Consider the following 19,056-nt stretch of genomic DNA (forward strand, 5'->3'; position numbering starts at 1 on the left):
CGAGGGTGCCTCTGTCCAGTGTTAGTCATACAGCCTGTTGGTATGCTCCAACTCTGGAGGCAGACTACCTAGATACAAATCGGCTCTGTCACCCACTTTCTCAACAAGTTCACCTATGAAACACTCTTCCTTGATATCTTGGTAAGAAAAATTATACCTTCACAGACCCATTCTAAATTTATCTCTATTTTTAAATAACTTGTTTCCTCTATGGAATATATTCAGATCCAAATACATTTTGTCAAGCAGAAAGATAATGTTACAATTTTACAGGCACAAATTCTAGAGTCAAATCAACCCGCACTCCAGTGTTGGCTCTTACAGTTTCTATGTATGTGGCCCTGGGGCAGTTGCTTAACCTCTCTGAGCCTCAGCTATTTTTTTATGTATAAATGTAGATAATACTATATAATTTGGGGTTTATAACGGGGTTGAATGAGATTAGGTATGTAAAGGGCTTGATCATGCCTGGGAAATGGGAGCTCAATCAATGTTAGCTACTGCTACCACCACCACCACCACCACCATCACTGTTGGGAAGTGATTATCCATGATATTTCTACATTTCTCGGACCACTTTCATTCTTGACTGTCCTTTCAAGGATATTTACACGTCAAACAGTCTTGGAAAATACAGATGAGCTTCTCTGCAGGGCAGAGGGAAGATGTGTTTCCTGACTAGGATAATAAGGATAATGTTTCTCTCCAGACTGAGCAGGTTTGCTAGCAGTACCTTATAAGACTGGGCTTTCCTAAGCTCAGGGTTCCTTAACTGTCACACAGACCCACACTGTTTGTGGTATCTGCCTGGGCTCCTCCAAGTTACCCCCCAGGACTTGGGGAACAGGGAAAATGGGTGCCAACAGAAAGCACATGCCTTCTGCTGTGCTGTGAGTAGGACAGTCCTTTGTCACTTTCACAGGAGTTTTGTGTCATCTGCCAGCATTTAGGAAGGTCAGTGGAGTAAAATTGTAGACCCTTCTCAGTTCCTTAAAATGATAGTCATCATCATTATTACCATCATCATCATCATCATCCTTTTGGGTGACAAAAATGTTGAAAGCAAATATTAAAGTCATCATCCTAAGTGAAACTGGTTGTATGGTTCAGGGGTACCATTCCCTTTGAAGGTACTAATCATTTGACTTTAATATATAGACCATGACTAATTTATTATATGCTCTTCCAGAATCATGTAGAAAAAATGAAAACTAAATTTACTGGGAAGATATTTTAAATGTGAGTTTACTGTGTGTTTACTGAATGTGAGTGAACATGACTTATTAAATATAGAAATAAGTTTAAGTTATAGATTACAGATTTGCATTATCCTTGTTAATATAAATATGTTCATTTATTTCTGCTGGTTTTGAAGGCACAGAATTCAAAATCAGAGTCACCCATGCAATTTGGTATGTATATTGTTGTGTCATGATTTTGTTAAATGTGTTTCTTAATATGCTTTTTATTTATGTCATTTTAGTTAAATGGTTTGGAATAAACCAAAACAACAACAAAAAGATTAAAACATCTCTCCCAGAAAACTCATTTGCAAAACATTCTTTCTCAATGTCTTAGTAATAAAACAATTTTATACCTAGAGCCCCCAATTTAATTTTCCTTCTTTCTATTTTTATAGAAAACCCTTATTTTCCCTTCAGGGGAAAACAGAACTTAGCTGTATTTGTTAAGGTCGTAGGCTGGGGTAGATGATAAGAGTAGAGTCAAGTCAGTCAAATGGATCTTGATTTAAGTCCTGTTTTCCCTACTTCCTAGTGCAGTGACTAACCTTGGACTATGAACCCGTTTCTTCATCTGTAAAGTGAGCATTATACCACAAATCTTGAAGAGTTACTGAGAGGCTTAGCAGGTAGTGCTTCAAGAACACTAGTTAAATAGGAGCTTATAAAATAAGAAAAGAAAGAACAGATGTTCTACTCCATAAATGCCACTGATGCAAGAATTTTTTGGCAGATTTAAAGTTGAATTAGAAATAATCCCTGCCCCACAACTGTTCTTTGGTTTTATGCCTTTGGCTTACTCTGAAAGATTAAAAAAGAAATAAGCACATAGAATTTCTATTTATTTGCCACAGGGATGATGTTAAAGATATTGTCTCCTATATTTCTCAGTGAGACTTCAATGAAAACCCAGGAAAAACATGATTTCATGTATAAGGTCCCAGATAATCTTGTCTTTCCTTAAGGAATTTTTATGCTTTTATTCATGAAAAATAGAATGTGACTTTCCTGTTGTGCTGTGGCTATCAGGAAGCCGTAAATTAAATCTGTGGTTCCATGTTTAAAATCCAGCAAATTAGATATTGTTTGATTTTAATTTGATATTAATAACCATAATAGTAGCTACCACCTAATTAACACCAATAAGGTGCCAGGTGTTGTTCACAAATCATCTGTAGTCCTAAACTGACCTGTGAAGTAGGTGCCATTACCCCGGTTTACAGATAAAAAAAAAACAGGCTCAGCTCAGCTACTTTGTTCAGGGTTACACATAAGGTGAAGCTGAGATTTAAATCCAGGTAGTTCTGACCTCAAAATGTATGTTCTTTCCACAGTTTTAATCATCAAGCCTGTCTAGATTTCCCTGAATCTCAATTTTTTTCTTTATAGTTATTTTGTTGGACACAATCGTGCAGACATCACTCTTTGTTTTAACACGCTTTGCTTGTGTTAAAACATTGTTTTGTGGCTTCTATCCAGTGAAGTCTTTGTGAGGAGAAAGATTCAGATTGACAACTTTGCCTCCCAAAGTTGACCTACGCAGCAAAAGTCTGTGCCGTGTAAGCAAATAACATGTATCAGTGGAACGTGATTAAGCCACAGGACACATAAGGCCAAGCCAAATTTTGACTATAACCTGGTATTATGGGGTGTGGACAGTGCATCATGATGCCAAATTAAGACACACACGCACACATGTGCACACACACAAACCCACATACCTGTAAAACACACTCTCATGAGTTTCTTGAAATATTGCCCAAAAATTCTGCACCTACAAAACCAGCTTGTCTGCTGGCTCTTTGTACATGCTGTACTCTTTGCCCGGAACGTTTTCCTTCTTACCACTTTCTTTACCTAATTGACTTCTACTCATCCTTCAAATCTCTGAACAGCCTTCACATTCACTGAGCCACCCCCGACTCACCCCTCTTCAAGATTAGGTCAACCTCTCCTAATCTCTATAACAGGTGCCCAGCATCTTCAAAGTGATAGACACCTAAAACATTTTAATTGAATGAATCAGTGAATCTCTGGCTGATGGATTTTTGATGGGGGTCGATTTAGAGACCCTGGATGAAGGCAGTGGTTTGAAAGTGAAAAGAGCTCAAAATATACCTTTAAAATCCCAGGTATAAATGAATTGAATGAATAAACAAACACTGATGGGTTACTTATCCAGTGGACATTCATAATGCTTGACAACTTCACAGTTTTTCAAATCAAGAATCTGAAGTTAGTTCACTATGGTGTACAATCTTTTCCAAGGGTCACTAAGCAATTCCCAGCCATCCTTCTCTTTCCTACTATCTCTGGTCTAGTTAAGAATGCTGATCCAGAGAAAAGAGGCACTCTTCTGTGTCCCCAAATAGGTCATTGCCAGCAATACGTCCACACTGCTAAGAGGCACTAGTTCTCAGACTCAGATGGCAGTCACCTAGTAGGGCTGAGTGGGCTTTTGAGATGAGCAAGAAGAACACTTAGGAAAGGACAGGGCTGAGGCAGAGAACACTGGCCTCTTCTATGCTTTGCCTCCTCTTAGCAACCTCCACTCTTCTGCCTTCCAGATGTGTTTTAATGCGTAGGAGAACTGAACCACGCAACTCCACATTGCTACACCTGCTGGATGATTTATTGAGAGGGTAGACCTGTAAGATCAAGTATCCACTAGCTGGGGAAGGAAAGAAGTCTTGCTCTGAGATGACTGATCCTTGAAAACACAGAGAAAACTTATTAAAGAGGCTGTAAGACATTAAGGTAGGGTCATTACTGAATAATGACATTTGAGATGCTTTCCTTTTTTTTTTTTTTCTATTTTAATTTTTTTCTATATAGCAGGGATTCTCAACCAGAGAGGATTTTGCTCACCTCTTCCCCAGGGCTATTTGGCAAAGTCTGGACATGTTTTTTAGCTGTCACAACTGGAGGTGAGGGGGAGACTGCTACTGGCATCTAGTGGGTAGAAGGCTGTGTTGCTGCTAAACATCTCAAAATGAACATGATGGCCTTGCCCCACATGTCAACAGTGGTGAGATAAGAAACCCTACATATAACTATACGATCCTGGGTTTCTTACCCTCCTTGTGCCTCCATTTTTCATCTGTAAAAGTGGGTATAACAATCATTCTTGTCTCACAAGGTGAATGTGAGTGTTAGCATTGCCATCTGTAAAGTGTTTTCGGCTCATAGAAAAAGCACTCTAAATGTTAATAGATAGTAAGTCGCCGTGTAGCTTAAAAATCCTCTCATTTTCCTGGGACACGAGAGGATTACTTTCAGGATAACTTCAAGTTCTTCTCCTGCTGATCTTGTCCTACATCCTCTCACCAGTGAAGCCCCATTTGCCAATTTCTAGTCCCTGAACAGATCCAACTTTTCCCTTCCTTGGGGCCTTTGCCCAGGCTGGTCCTTCTCCCTAGGTACCCTTTTCCTGCCTTTCATTTGGAAGGCCTTCTAATGTCACTGGAAAAGTCATTACCTCAGAAAGACTTTTCCTGAGTCTTTTTGCCTCAGTAGGACTCTAATTGTATTTTCTCTGGTGCCTCCCTGCTCCTTGAACAGCCCTGGTCACAATCAGGATGTATTAATTTGTTTGCTTACTTGATGAAGGTCTCCATCCTCCTACATGTGGACAGGGACCATTATGTCCGTACTGCTTAAGTCAAGGACCACAATAAATACTTGATGGATGAATGAATGGACAGATAAATGAATAAACTGGGGAGCTGGGAAAACTACTCCCCCTTTGAGGTTGGAGGAGATGAAACACATAGTGAAGACTCAGAGCCATCTTGAGGTCAAGGGTATTCTGTTTTAATAGCGTTCTCAAGAGGAAAGGCCACTGTTTCCAGGGGCAATTCTGGGTAGAATAGGGCTGAGTTGAGTGATGGGGTGAGTGGCTGAGAGAGAGGAAATATATTCACATTATGTTGAAGGACAGCCCTTATTTATATTAATGTTTAATTCCACTGACCTCGTTTAGACTCAGTAGCTTTATGAGTTTATTTTTGGCTTTTTTTATTTTGGGAAGAGGCTCATCAGAGATTAAAGCTGCAGTAACAACATGTTTCAATATGTTGCTCCCTGGTGATTTGAAACACCCCTAGAAATCGCTCTGTATTGTGTATTGTTGTTGCCTTGCAAATCTATAACATGTATTTGACATAAATGCTTTAATACTGGGTGGCTGTAGTTCTGATTACAACATATCACAGTGATTTATATTTTACATTTATTTATATATTTGTTCATTTACTCGAAATTGTGAAAAGACAAAATCACATAGTGTTGAAATGCCATATACACAGTATGTCCTGACCTTTCAATGGGAAGAGGAGAACAAAAATCTCAAATTTACTGAGAGTGAATAAAGTATAAATAATCATGAATTTTAAGAACCAGTATCAATAAATATAGAGGCCCAACGATGGAAATACAGAGATGAAATCAGTACAGGGAAGGATTTCTCACCTCAGAGCTATTGACATTTTGGGCCAGATAATTCTTTGTTGCGGGTGGCAGTCCTAGGCATGGTGAGATATTGAAGTAGGATTCATGGCTTCTAACCACTACATGCCTGCAGCACTCCCCAGCTGTTACAACCCAGAATACCTCCTGACACTGCAGAATGTTCCCTGGAATGGGGTTAGGGGTCAAAATTCCCCCAGTCGAGAACCGCTCACTGTTATTGAGAATTCATTTACTAACATTTCTGAAGCACTGCTTTCTGTGCCCAGTGTACTGTATCCATCCTCTCAGTTGCTCCTCAAAGGCAACCTGTGAAGTAGGTATTAACCTTATCTCCCTTTGTCTGAGGAAGAAAGTGAGGCTAACTCATTTAGTAACTGCCTTTGATCACTCCATTAGGAAGCACTAAGGGGTTGGTCTGATTTCACACTGGGGTTGGTCTGATTTCAAATCTTACCTCTAAACTACTATGCTATTACGTAGTGTTTTTCTCAATCTTCATTTAAAGATGAATCGTCTATAGTTTATGAACTGCCTTCAATTAGTTTTCCTTTCCCTTCCTTCCACAGACATGTATCAGCACTAACTATACGTAAAGCAGCTGTACTGACTGAAGGCTGAAGAGGCTCTGCTGCCTACGCTCATTTTACTTCCCTAGATCCATTCTCTTCCCTTTTCCCCTCTGCTCTGCTCAGGGATGCTGATTTCTATAGACTGCTGTAACCAGCTTTCTTGCCTGATGCTTTTCTGTTGAGCTCAGCTAATGAGAGGCATCAGCAGGAGATCAGGGTCGGAAGAGAGAGAGGTTGGAGTATTTAATCTACTGACTCCTTCCTGCCAGATAGACTTTGGCACTTCTCTGTCTAAAACCACAGTTCTTGTTGAGTGGCCTGTCTTTTGTGCTCCAAGCTCTCCCCGGTAACCTCCTCCCCTGCCTCTACAAGCTATGGGCTCCCTGCTGTTGCTAGCCCCAGGGTGTTTCTCCATCCCTTATAGCTTTTCCTTGCTCTGTCCAATCTTTTTTAAATAATCCCTTCATTATGTACCCCTCAATTATACCCAGTCTGAGTGAGGCAGCTGTGTTCTGCCAGCTGTGTTCTGCTATGACTGATACAGAGGAATGAAAGACACTAATAAAGCATGAGAGCCTAACCCTTGCCTGGGAAAATTTGCAAACTATTTGGGAGACAAATTGTTCAGACCAAATAGCTAAAGTAATTACATTCTGTACATAGAAAATGTACAGCATACTAACAATAGTAGCAATAGTAAAGACTTTCATTGAGCATCTACTTTAAACCAGGGCATTCAGCCTGGGCAACATAGCAAGACCTCGTCTTCAGTTAAAAAAAGAAAACGAAAAAAATGAGCCGGGTGTTGTGGCACGCAACTGTAATCCTAGTTACTCAGAAGGCTGAGGCAGGAAGATTGCTTGAGTATGGGAGATCAAGGCTGCAGAGAGCTGTGATTTCCACTGCACTCCAGTCTGGACAACAGAGCAAAATCCTATCTCCAAATAAATAAAAAGAAACAGGGCATTAAAGTCTTCCTCTCACTTAGTCATGACAATAACCCTGTGGGGTGTGTGTTACTGGTCCCCTTTATGGTTGAGGAAAAAGGATTAGAGAAATTAGGTAACGTATTTAAGGACATACAGCTAGTAACTGGCAGAATATGTTACTGAATTTAATGATCAAAGTAGAGTTTAACTAATATTAACCTCAATTGCAACCCAATGTGATTTTTTTAAAAAAGGAAACAAGCAAGCATTTTTGAGAGAACTGTTTGCAGTTGAAAAGGCACTAATTCAAATGACACTAATTTAGAAATTGTCCTTGCTGAGGCAAGGAATCAGGAACTCTTCCTGAATAAGATTCTGGAATAATTATTTCCTCTCTAATATTTATAGTCTCGGGACAGTGAAGGTTACAGTCTAAAAGGGATCACTTTTTCAAATCAAGGGCTTTGAAATTAAAAATGACTTCAATGAGTCTTTAATTCCTGTATTTTAAAGATAGTTTGTGTTCCTGATATATTATTGCACAAAATGGGTGTATCAGGGAATAAGACATTTTGACCCAAGCATTTGACCCTGCCATTTCAATGTTATAAATGTCTAAATGTCTTGATTACAAACATTAATCAGACTTAAATCAACACCGGAGAATCTTCATCAAGGCAGTTGTTTCTTGGACAAATATCAGTAAGCCAATTTAATTTTTTAATCAAATTTCCTTTTTTTTTCTGTATCCCACGCTGGAGAGCAGTGGCATGATCTCAGCTCACTGTAACCTCCGCCTCCTGGGTACAAGTGATTCTCCTGCCTCAGCTTCCCAAGTAGCTGGGATTACAGGTGCCCACAATTACACCCAGCTAATTTTTGTATTTTTAGTAGAGATGAGGTTTCACCATGTTGGCCAAGCTGGTCTGAAACTCAGGAGTTCAAGTAATCCTACCTCCCAAAGTGCTGGGATTACAGGCGTGAGCCACCGCGCACGGCCTGAAAATCTTTAATACATATTTACTTCATCTACCAGTTTTTATTCACAATGATTTCAAATATATATTGCCACAGTGATTTTTTCGTTGGCCATTATTTCTACTGAGGTTCATTTTTCTGGGTCAACCGTTATACATCTAGATTTTGTCAAGAGGGTGCTATTTCCGATCAATTTTTAGGTACTACCAACTTGGTATTTCTTTTTTCCTTTTTTTTTCCTTTTTGAGACAGAGTCTTGCACTGTTGCCCAGGCTGGAATGAAATGACGCGATCTCGGCTCACTGCAGCCTCCAGCTGCTGGGTTCATGTGATTCTCTTGCCTCAGCCTCCCGAGTAGCTGGGACTACCGGCACACATCACCAAACTCAGCTAATTTTTTGCATTTTTAGTAGAGATGGGGTTTCACTATGTTGGCCAGACTGGTCTCAAACTCCTGACCTCATGATCTGCCCACCTCAGCCTCCCAAAGTGCTGGGATTACAGGTATGAGCCACTGCGCCCGGCCCCAACTTGGAATTTCTAAATGTTGAACATTTCTAAATGGAATAAAATGCTGAATATATCTAAATGGAATAAAAATAATAAATGAGATAAAAAATTGCTAGCCTTATGAGAAAACTGGGTTACAAGATTTTGAGTCTGACTCTCCAGAAAAATGAGACTTAGAGAGGTCAAGAGGCAGAGAATGAGAGAGAAAAAGTAAAAGTGGAGAGAGACAGGCTGAAGCTCTCCTGGTGGTCTGGTTACCTATTCTTAAAGTCTTCAGGGTCAAAGGGTGGGGTCAAAAAGTCCCGCTTCGGGCCCAGGTTGATTGCTATTTGTCATCATCATTCTTTATTTTCCTTAGTGGCATCCAGCTATGTCTTATTTGTATAACTTCTCTTAGGTTCCAGGGTACCATTCTCATGGTTTTCCTTCAGTCTCCCCGACCTTCCTTCCCAGCATCCACGATTTATTCCACCTCCTTTGTTTGACGTCAAATGTTGGGGAGTGCCAGGGCCCTGTCCTGGGTACCCTTTCCTCAGTGTCCTTTCTCTTTAGATCTTATCGTCCAATAGGTGGCCTTAAGTGCCACCTCCTATGCAAATGACACTCAAAACTGCATCTCTAGCCTTGACCTTCTACTAAGCACTAGACTCTTAGACCCAATGCTTAGTGGGTGCCTCTACCTGCATGGTGGAGTACAATATGCATCTCAAACCCAACGCAGCCCAAACAAAATTCTGGACTTTTCCATCCTAAACCTCTTCCTCCTGCAACACAGTAAACAATACCACCATGTACTCAACTGCACAAACAAAAAATGTAGACACTATTCTTGATTTAGCTTTTTCTTTCTTTTTCCTTCACTTAATCCATCGTCAAGTTCTGTTGAGTCTATTGCCAAATATAACTCAGATCCTACTACCTCTGTACATCTGCATTGCTGCCACTTAAGTCCTTGCCACAGTCCTTTGCTGATCAATTGTCATGTTTCCTCATTGAAATCCCAGCTCCTACTGTTGCTTTTCATACTTCCCAGATGTTAGTGATCTTTTAAAAAAATATATTGAATCATGTCGCTCCTCCTGCCTGAAACTTCCAATGGCTTCCCATTGCACTTAGAATAACATTCAAACTGTTTCCTCTGGCTCAGAAATAACCACAAGAGCAAACCCCTGGGCACCTCTGTGATGTTATTACCTTTGCCCTCTTTTACTGGATGCCAGTGCCACAGGCCTTCTTTCTCTTTCTCAAGCAAGCCAATATCAGGGTTTGTCCTATTTCAGAGCTTTTCCACAGCAATCATTGTTACATTTGCCGGGAACACTCGTTCCTCTTATCTCATGTGACTGTTTCCTTTTGTTGTTCAGGTTTCAGCCTAATTGTCATCTCCCCAGACTGCCCAATCTAAAGTAGCTCCCGGGAGGTCTCTATTGTACCACCCAGCTTTAACGTTATACAAAGCACTTATCACTATCCGGTATTTTTCTTATTAATTACTTGAACAGTCTTCTGTCTTATTCCACTAGAACGTCAGGCCCACAAGAGGAGGGATGAGGTTTGTCCTGCCTATTGCTGTATTTCCATCCTCTGGCACAGTGCCTGTCATATCGTAGATGATGCATAATATCCGTGAAACGAATACGTGTATGGTAATACCATTTACATCAGAATATAAAACTGTGCATGTTTCTCTGATAGACTCTCACCCCCATCATTTGGAACACATACAATTACGTCTTAACATAAAACATTGCTTTTTAATTTTGCTGCAATTGCCACAATATAGCCATATCACTCACAAATAATCTTTGAATACCAGGATTATTTTTGAGTGGTCCACATTGGCCTGTATATTTTTTGAATCTAATTACAGCCACAGACCAGGATGCAATTCTAACTCTGCTGCTAAGGACCTGTGTGATGCTGGTCAAGCCACTACCATTAGGGGCCCCTAATATGGGAAATGACCTTCCCTGAGATCCCTTTCAGCTCTAAACAAGCAGTGGAGAGTAGTAGTCAAAAGCATGGTTTTGGTACCAGATGGACCTGAACTAAAAACCATTTTCCATGTAAGGGAACATGGGCCTCAGTTTTTCGTCTAAAAGGTAAGGATGATAATGTTATCTATGGCCAAATAATTGAGCAATTGTATTCACACAAGCACCCAATATAACTACCAGTTTATAAGGAGCACTCAAAGCATATTAGTAGTAGTGGTCATATGATATTATTATTATTATTAATATCATCATCATTAATGAGTATCAACTTCTAAGAAGCAGCTTTTCAAATACATGCCAACTAAATATTAAAATCATTGGGGGAAATTCTCATGAAAGTATCTTATTAACTTCTTTATTACTTGGATTGTTTTTTACAAATGGTCTGTTGTCTGTTCTTTCCCAGAGTATGAATTTCTGATAATCATGGAGAGAACAAAATGACTTCCATTATCCAAATAAAATAGAGTTCTGAAGCAGAATTAATCCATGTCTTTGCATGCTAAGTCATAGAAAACTGAATAACTGTATCCTAAAACCATAGCTTCACTCTTGAGGGTCTTTGTTCCCTGTAAGCCTCCTTTGCTGAATATCCCACTGTCATATCCTGGGTTTTCCATTCCCGGTCCACAAGTAGAAATGCTGCCCATTTGTGATTGTGATGGCGATTGTGAGGACGCAGGGCTCTTATGTGTGTTTGGTGCCTAGCACAGAGCTGCTCACAAAGCACAAAGGAGGCTGTCAGTTAAGCTGAGCTTTCTTCTCCCCTTCCAATTCAAATGAACCTGATACAAAATCCAAAGGAACTGGTACTGGTGGTGGGGAAACAAACCCAGAATAGAGGAATAGTAGTTTATGTAACCAGATTCTGTTTATAAACCAGCCCTTCTTAAACTGGGACCTGTGGTTCTTAGCTTTCATCAAGTTTTCTTAGAGGTTGATGCCCCAACAAAAGCTGAGTCAGTGATGTAAATTGCAAAAGGAGTTGGAGGGAAAGCACATTTGAATAAATCAAGTCAAACGCTCCACAATATTGTTAATATTTAACTAAGAGAGTAGCCTAACATTTTTACCTAATTGCTCTCTCCTCTTTTTTCCACATATTCTACCCACTCCTCCTACCAGCCAATCTTATTTAAAAAAAAAAAAAATTCTGTAAGCCAACATTCTCCTGCACTCCTCCAGAACTGCTCATTGCATAATCACCTCTAGAGTTATCTGCTTGTCATTTCCATCTCTCAGAAGTACACACCATCCACACTGGAAGCCTCAAGAAAATGCATGCATTTGGCACTATGGATTTATATTTGTTGTGTAGAAATAATTGCAAGCCCACCATTTGTAGATTAAGGAATATGGCATATGACTGCTAAAAGCCCTGCAATATAAAGTCTTATTTCAATCCTACCCCATCCTTCAAAGCCCAGTTTAAGGCTTCCTAAGACCTTCTCCAGCAGTCACTTCTCTTCCTTCTCTGACAGGTGTGCCACCTCATGTTTTGCTCAGGCAGCTGAACAATGGCATCGATGCTGTAACTGGTAATTCACAATTCTTTCATACGGGGCAAGGGCTGGTGCTTATTAAATCCTCATCAGCTGATTTTTGTTAGAAAGTATCTTTCTCCCCAAAATGAGGACATCCATTGTCTCTAAATGTCATAATTTAAGCAAATTAATTTATAAACTTAAAACAACAGAAAGGACATTATGTGAGAGTATGAATTAAACTTTACAGATACTAGTATTTATTTGTCTTTAATATTTTAAGACCGCTTTTATCTACCTCAGTGTTTTTTAATGGCTTAAATGTCTTTTACCTACCTATATGTCCTCCTAAGACTAAATAATATGTTTATCTTATCTAATGGTATATATAAAAGCAAATTACATTAAAAAGATTTTCATTATGAGGTAAAGTATTTACACAGTAACGCCAAGTAAAAGAGGCAAAATACATAATTATATAGATATAGTTTGGCTTCCACTATTAAAAAATATTCAAAAACAACTGGAAGGAGGTACACAAAAATGTTAACACATGATATTTATTTTTGGTGGTGGAAAGACAGGTGATTGTTAAGTTACTTTTGTATACTTTCCTGCACGTGTACATTGTATACAATGTGCATAATTTTACTATATAATCAAGTAAATGCCACTTTTTAAAAAGTCCTTTTGCCTTAATACACAAGGTGGCCTTCAAGTGAGGTGATGTTGCTCAAGCTGTCTAGCTAATATGTCCAAGTTTCATCAGTGAGTGAGTACCAGAGCTGAAATCTGAACACAGAAACTGTCACTCCTTAGAAATGATCCCTTCCTGCTAGAAAATGAGTTAATTAAAAAAGCCATCTTTTCTATTTAGAATCAGGGTAAAGGTATAATCACACATCAGGAGCCATTCAGCTTCAGATGTGCATGCAATTTCATTTTAAAGGCAGCAAAGAAAATAACTGGCATGTGCTGTTTCAGGCAACATGTGCTGTCTAGATGGTTATATAGGCATTATGCAAGTCACTCATAGGAGCAATTAAATGGTTCAAAATGCATCCTCTCTATCTTCTGAAAGAAAGCTCTTTTAGGAAATTGACGTTGGACCCCTTTCTGAATTATAAGTGAGTGGATTATGCATCTCTCCATATGAGAGAGCATTTGAAAGCATCAGACCGAGGGCATGGCTCTCCAGGCAAATGATTTATGTATGTATGTGTAAGACCCTTTTAGTTAGGGACCCTCCTGATTCTCTGACTTTCTGGTAGAAATTAAATGAGCTGTTTTCTGAGGCTGTGGATGGCGGTTGATGGAGAAAGCACAGGATTAGAAGGGCACAGGACAAAAACGTTTAAACACAAACAAATGGAAAAATATTCCATACTCATGGATTAGAAGAATTAATATCATTAAAATGGTCATATTGCCTACACCAATCTACAGACTCCATGCTATTTCTATCAAATTACCAATGTCATTTTTTACAGAATTAAAAAACTATTCTAAAACCTATTTGGAACCAAAAAAGGAGCCCAAATAGCCAAAGCAATACTAAGAAAAAAGAATAAAGTTGGATGAATCACATTACCCGACCTCAAACTATACTACAAGGCCACAGTAACCTAAACAGCATGGTACTGGTACAAAAACAGGCACATAAGCCAGTAGAACAGAATAGAGGACCCAGAAATAAAGCCACACACCTACAAGCATCTGATCTTCAACAAAGTTGACAAAAATAAGCAATGGGGAAAGGACTCCTTATTCAATAAATGATGCTGGGATAGCTGGCTAACCATATGCAGAAGAACAAAACTAGACCCCTACCTTTTACCATATATAAAAATAAACTCGAGATGTATTAAAGACTTGACTATAAGTCCTAAAATTATTAAAATCATAGGAGAAAACCTAGGAAATACCATTCTTAACATCAGCCTTGGGAAATAATTTATGATTAAGTCCTCAAAAGCACTTGCTACAAGAAAAAAAAAATTGGCAATGGACCTTCTTAAACTAAAGAGCTTCTGCACAGTGAAGGAAACTATCAACAAACAACCTACAGAATAAGAAAAGGTATTTGTGAACTACGTATTTGACAAAGGTCTAATATCCAGAATCTATAAGGAACTTAAGCAATTGAACAAGCAAAAAACAAATAACCCCATTGAAAAGTGGGCAAAGGACATGAACTGAAACTTCTCAAAAGAAAACATACAAGTGGCCAACAAACAGTAGAGGCTGTGCTTTGTTTACTACCAAATCCCATATGCTTTGCCTTGTTGCCAACACAGAGTAGAAGCTCAATAAATTTTTATTGAACGAACAAATGAATGAATGAAATGTGTGGAACTTTTCAATGAGAGACAGTGGCCATATATCTCTCTTATCTCTGCACACAGTTAGCACTTACTAAATTTATATTAATCTTATCATTGAAGCTTTGAAATAACAAGGTAAAAGATAGTTGCAACTGCACTAAATCTACACAGGCCCTGAAATCCACTGGTAGATGCCGAAAGTAAGCACTTGTAATATGTCACCTGAGAAATTCATTTCCCCAATCCTGTCAAACTCATTGCTTTCTGGGCCAAACCACCAGTCTTTGAAAGGTGATGTGAAGATCTAAAAACAGTAAAAATGTAACAAAAGTCACAAATGTAACTTTAAATTTTTATAGCTCCCTTAATAAAGTAAAAAGAAATAGATGAAATTTTCATAATATGTTTAACTCAATATATTGACAATATTATCATAGAAAAACATAATCAGTACAAACGCTCATTCACTTGAGCAGCACATATACTAAAATTGGAATGATTACAAAGAAGATAAACATAGCCCCTAGGCAAGGATGATATAAATTCGTGAAGCAGTTCATATAACATTTTTTTACCTATTCAGCTGATATTTTACTTTTTTAATATATAATTTCTTCTAAATCCGTGTGTTTCACATGTATGGTTCATCTTGGTATGAGTTTATAACTTTCCACACCTCTAATTCAATCCTGGGAAGAAGTTACACTATGAGAGAACCTGGATTATGGTGGTTCTCAAACTTACAATTCCTTCAAAACTGTCAAGCCATATTCTGAAAATACAACACAAATTTGTTGCTGCAAGACCATGTTTCAAATGAAGCTGGGGTATACTTTATCCTCTGCCATCCTTAGGAATTATCTCCATGAAACTTAATTGCTAAGCACAGGGAGTACCCACTCTTTTCCTCTTTCAACTGTTTTCATTACTTTAAAGATCAAAGCAATTAGTCAATGAAATGAATCACTAAACAAATTGTAACATTTTAAAAGTTAACTCCATTTTGACGCAAACTTCCCAAGACAGGTTTTGTGGGACTTCCATCTTCTTTTTGGTCTCTCTCTTAGCAGAGCTAGTCAATTCCTTTGAAATTGTACTGTCCTTTTTACATGTATATAGTTTCGTAAGACAAATTAAATTTCAATTTCTTAGTATTCTGGGAGACTGCTGTTCTTAAAATAAATGAAGATAAAATATGTAGGTAAATATTCACTAACAAGGTACATACAAGATTAATCATGGCAACACAGATTATAATAGCCCTGTACTGGAAACAAGCAAAATGCCAATGAGCAGTAGAATGGGTGAAATATTGTGTGATAGTCAATGGAATTCTACACTTACTGAAAATCAACTACTGTTACATAAAAAAATAAACTCACAAATTAGTGAGTGAAGAGGCCAGTCACTGAGACATCATACTATGATTTCATTTGCATAAAGTTCAAAAATAGGAAAAATTAATCTATGGTCTGAGAAATCAGGATAATGGTGACCAGGGGTTGGGGAGAAGTGATTGGTAGGGGGGCAGGATGGGTCTCCTGGGGGACAGATAACATTCTGTTCCTTGATCTGGGTGCAGACTACGTGGGTGTGTGCATGTACGATTTATACAATTCTCTGACATTCATTATGCTTCAATACCACTTCCATAAAAATAATCAGACACATGAGAAAGGTAGAAGCTTGCTATCATACTCTCCTGCCCCATGTGTTTCTGTTAAAAATTGGTCCTATTGTGCTGCTTCCTGCTTCTAACTTTTTGAGTTTCTAACTAAATCAAGGCAAAACAACTGATAGGGCTTTTAAGCAAAAGGCATGTTTTTCTCTGAATTTGTGTCTTTCCTTCTCTCTCAATCTCCCTTCTCTTTCCCATGCCTTTGTGTCTTTCCTTCTCTCTCAATCTCCCTTCTCTTTCCCATGCCTTCCTGCACCCCCTAGGTCCAGGTCTTTCTCTTCTTCAAGCAAATTTACTTAAAAGAAGGAAAGATGGCCGGGCGCGGTGGCTCAAGCCTGTAATTCCAGCACTTTGGGAGGCCGAGACGGGCGGATCACGAGGTCAGGAGTTCGAGACCATCCTGGCTAACAGCGTGAAACCCCGTCTCTACTAAAAAATACAAAAAACTAGCCGGGCGAGGTGGCGGGCGCCTGTAGTCCCAGCTACTCGGGAGGCTGAGGCAGGAGAATGGCGTAAACCCGGGAGGCGGAGCTTGCAGTGAGCTGAGATCCGGCCACTGCACTCCAGCCTGGGTGATAGAGCGAGACTCCGTCTCAAAAAAAAAAAAAAAAAAAAAAAAAAAAAGAAGGAAAGATAAGTAATAACTATACTTTTCTGACTGGATGAGAACAGCTTTGGGATGTATCTGCAATCTTCAAATTGATCTTTTTATGATGATATGAAGAACTTGAATGGTTAAAAATATTTATTGTTGATTTCTCATTTCATTCTCTGATTTGGGCTATAAGAGATCACTTTTTCTCTACCCACTTAACTCCTGTAGAGTATGGCTGTGGGGGATGCATATATTTTAATAAAGCTAAATTAACAATTGCATGATACTCTGACCTGCTCTTACTATGAAACTTAGCATACTTATAAGAAATATTGTTATCACCAGAAGGAAGACAAAATGTGTTATGCATACCAAAGCCTATATGTAGTGGGAAAATATCCTTTCCTATTTTAACTGTTTCTGAACTGGTGTCTCTTTAGGAAAAGGTTTAGCTAACTGAAGGCTTTGGAGGCAGTCCCCAAGGAATTGACTACTTGTGGGCTTAGAGGTTGTCTCTCACTCACCACCCCCACTGATCCTCAAATAAATTTGTTTACAAAAGTGGGTATGTTATTATTCTTCCCCACCCAGGGAAGTAAGTTGGGTTAAAACAACCTTATTTCCAAACATCATATAGAAATTATAGGAGATGACTTAACAACAACAAAAAATTCAATGTGCAGCTTAGGACAGCCATTTAGAGCAAACACATTACTCTGGGGTGAGGAAAAGGAAGAAAACTTCCCCTTGATGATAACTTTAAATATCTATGTATATATTTAAAGCAGCCATGGCTAAATGAAGCCTTCCCAGCACTGCTAGATAAACACGACCTCACTACCTTTGCAGGAACCTACCTTAGTGCAGAATTGTAAGAAGTTGTGCATTCAGAAAGCCTCACATTTTTCACAGGAGAGCTTTAAAAATGCAATTTCTCTTGGAGCAAACCAAACAGAGCTGATACACAGTCATCACTCTTTTCACGTTTCAGTAACTTGTGCTAACCCTCCTAGTTTTCAAATCTCTTTAGTCCACAGTGACAAAGATCTGCTAGCAACCCAGATGCTAAGCTGAAGTCCAGGTTTTCCTCCTCCTTCTTATCAAAATATTCTAACCAGAGTTGTGAATGAAGTTAAGGATCTAGTAAAACTGTTTTTGGCCTTTCTCCACCTCAACCTAGGAAGAATCACATAAAATAGTCCAAGGCCAGGAAGTAAAAGCAAAGGCATATGAAGTCCCTAGAGCAGAGGTTACCTGGAGTCTCTAAGGATTTGAACTTACATCACTAGGATTTAAAACATCTCCTCTCTCTTACATAGAGAATCAAAAGTTGACTGAAGAGGCTTTGTAAACATCATGATAACAGAATATTTGATAGACACTGCACCATTTGTTTGCATTTGCTCTCTGGCTAACTTCAGAACCTCATATCTTGAAAGGTCAGGTACACAGTATTGAGAAAGGTGTATTTTTGCTGAATGATGGTGAGCATCGCAAATCAATTTCAGCACACTTTCCTGAGGAACAGGGAAGGGTCTCTGCATGATCTTTCAGGAAGTCACACCATTCAACATTGTCATATGAGATACAATCTACACACCATCTTTGTATTGCCTTAATTAAGGCAGCAGGGCTCCCTGGAAAAGGAAAAAATCTACTGCACAGTTTAGATGTTTAAGTTTGTGGAAACTTTTTGATTCTTTGAATACTCTGATTTTTTTTTTTTATTATACTTTAAGTTCTAGGGTACATGTGCACAACGTGCAGGTTTGTTACATATGTATACATGTGCCATGTTGATGTGCTGCACCCATTAACTCGTCATTTACATTAGGTATATCTCCTAATGCTATCCCTCCCCCATCTCCCACCCCATGACAAGCTCCGGTGTGTGATGTTCCCCTTCCTGTGTCCAAGTGTTCTCATTGTTCAATTCCCAACTATGAGTGAGAACATGTGGTGTTTGGTTTTTTATCTTTGTGATACTTTGCTGAGAATGATCGTTTCCAGCTTCATCCATGTCCCTACAAAGGACATGAACTCATCCTTTTTTATGGCTGCATAGTATTCCATGGTATATATGTGCCACATTTTCTTCATCCAGTCTATCATCAATGGACATTTGGGTTAGTTCTAAGTCTTTGCGATTGTGAATAGTGCTGCAATAAATGTATGTGTGGATGTGTCTTTATGGCAGTATGATTTATAATCCTTTGGGTATATGCCCAGTAATGGGATGGCTGGGTCAAATGGTATTTCTAGTTCTAGATCCTTGAGGAAT

General features: G+C 38.9%; 1 protein-coding gene and 1 pseudogene across 14 annotated transcripts in view; one reads left to right on the forward strand and one right to left on the reverse strand.

Moving 5' to 3' along the window:
* CADPS (calcium dependent secretion activator) overlaps window positions 1–19,056 on the reverse strand; it is a 492,502-nt gene that overhangs the window by 417,750 nt on the left and 55,696 nt on the right. The gene's annotated exons all lie outside the window — the stretch shown is intronic.
* On the forward strand, window positions 14,959–15,075 carry LOC115892123 (annotated as a pseudogene).

This window comes from Rhinopithecus roxellana, chromosome 1 (genome assembly GCF_007565055.1).
Source record: "Rhinopithecus roxellana isolate Shanxi Qingling chromosome 1, ASM756505v1, whole genome shotgun sequence".
Classification (NCBI taxonomy): Eukaryota; Metazoa; Chordata; class Mammalia; order Primates; family Cercopithecidae; genus Rhinopithecus; species Rhinopithecus roxellana.